This window comes from Chlorocebus sabaeus, chromosome 7 (assembly GCF_047675955.1).
Source record: "Chlorocebus sabaeus isolate Y175 chromosome 7, mChlSab1.0.hap1, whole genome shotgun sequence".
Taxonomy (NCBI): Eukaryota; Metazoa; Chordata; class Mammalia; order Primates; family Cercopithecidae; genus Chlorocebus; species Chlorocebus sabaeus.
The window spans coordinates 57,129,057-57,131,522 of NC_132910.1; positions in this window are offsets into that span (position 1 = coordinate 57,129,057).

Here is a 2,466-nt window from a genome sequence, read left to right on the forward strand (position 1 = left end):
TATAATTGAAATAGGTAATATATGTGAGGTTTGCCAATCTCTAAGTAAGAAATTAACATAAAAAGTGCTCTGAAATTGGGATATCCTGGGAAGCCTAGCAAAAGGACAAATTATCAACCAAGATTTTCTATAGGAGACAAAACACACATTAAAAATAAGCTTAGAACCTAAAATTATAAAAATACATCAGGAAGCTATCAGGTACAAAGAGGCACTTCAGTCATCTTTGCTTCATGATGCATCATATGAGAAAACAAAAATGTCTAGAAATTGATGAGAAAGTGATGATATCAACCATTTAATCCATACCTAATGTACTGAGAGTTCTGGTAATTTAACCATGTAAATGCAGTCTTTTTAACCGTGTCAATGCACTCTACATTATTTACTGAAGAAAAATGATTGCCCTTTAAAGATTTTTTTTTTTAAGATTAACAAACAAAAATAGGTTAAAAGGAGCCAAATCAGGACTATAAGGTGGATGCCTAATGATTTCCCATTGAAACTTTCACAAATTTCCCCTTGTTTGATGAGAGGAATGAGGAGGAGCATTGTCATGGTAGAGAAGGACTCTTTGGTGAAGCTTTCCCAGGCATTTGTCTGCTAAAGCTCTGGCTAACTTTCTCAGAACACTCTCATCATAAGCAGATGTTATCGTTTTCTGGCCCTCCAGCAAGTCAACAAACAAAGTGCCTTGAGCATCCCAAAACACCATTGCCATGACCTTTGCTTTTGACTGATCTGCTTTTGCTTTGACTGGACCACACTCCACGTCTTGGTAGCCATTGCTTTGATTATGCTTTGTCTTCAGGATCATACTGGTAAAGCTATGTTTCATCTCCTGTTACTATTCTTGGAAAAATGCTACAGGATCTTGGTCCCAGTTGTTTAAAATATTCATGGAAAGCTCCACTATTGTCTGCAGTTGATCTGGGTCCAATGGTTTTGACACCAATTGAGTGGAAGGTGCTCGACTTTGAATTTTTACTCAGGATTGTGTAAGCTGAACCAATTGCGATGTCTATGGTGCTGGCTATTGTCCAAGCTGTTAAATGTTGGTCCTCTTCAGTTAAGGCATGAACAAGATAAATTTTTCCTTGCAAATTGCTGTGGATATATTTGCCAGCACAGGATTTATCATCAGCATCTCATCCCTTCCTAAAACAAGCTATCCATGTGTAAACTGCTGATTTCTTTAAGGCATTGTCACCATAAACTTCTTGTAAAGCATCAGTGATTTCATCATTCTTCCACCAGAGCTTCACCATAAAGTTGATATTTGTTCCTACTTCAATTTTAGCAGAATTCATTTTGCACTTAAAAGGGCTTTTTTCAAACCAATGGCTTATTCTTCTTAGTACCTCAAATGAGATCCTAATCAGACATGTTACCAAAAGTTAGCACAAGTGTAATTTTGTCCCAGAAACATTTTTGAAATTCATGCATAGTTTTTTTATAATATGCATTTTTCCATAAAATTTTTGAGGACCACTTGTAGTAATGATTTTTAAAACATGTAACTTCTCTGCTTAAACTACACCTTGCATTTCTAAAGCTATGGTTAGTCTATGAAGAATGTACAAAGTCCACTTAAAACACAGAGATTAGTTATTGTTTAAAAATAAAACTGTGGAAATTCAACATGCAATGGATGAAATCTGATAGCTATATAAGTAAATTCACCCTAAGTGATACTAAATAAATGGGTGGTTTATTAATTGAGAAACACTAAAATTCAAATCAAGACATAAACTTTAGCAAGAAGCACTAGACAAATGTAAAATACTATTAATAAAATCACATATAGAAAAGATTACAGAGAGAATGGCATTTCAGGAAACCTTCAGACCTATCGTGGAAGTATACCAGAGGGACCTAGAAAGAGATAATTTAGCATGAGTATTTTAAATCACCTTGGACTGTAACTGAATAAGTCTGGGGGAAACTATACAGTAGGCCTTAAATATTATAATTTGAGGGAGATTGCCCTTCTCTTCTGTATTAGCACTTTGTTATATTTTTATGGGAAATTGGTGCTTATCGATGGAGGAAACACGGAATTAATCAGCTACCAAGAGGCACTTCAGTCATCTTTGCTTCCTGATGCATGAAGAACAGTAGGAAACAATGAGGTAAGAGACTAGGTAAGGCAATAATACTAGTAAATTGAATGTTTCCCATGCATACTTTTTGCCCCCATACAAGGCTTAATTTATGGAAAATGGTGAACAGCAAAGCTTTGTTATGGTCCTGATCCAATTTGCTTTTGACAGATTATACATCTTTGGAAAAAATGCGACCAATGCCACCAAGGTCACAACACTCACCAAATGTCATCAAGGTCAGCAGAAGTAAAGATTATTCCACTATATCATCACTACTTGAGGTCATTTTGGCAATCCCGAAAGAGATCAGAATTCTGAAAAACAGGTATCTATTCCTTGCCTGGGAGCAGTCCTGCTATGT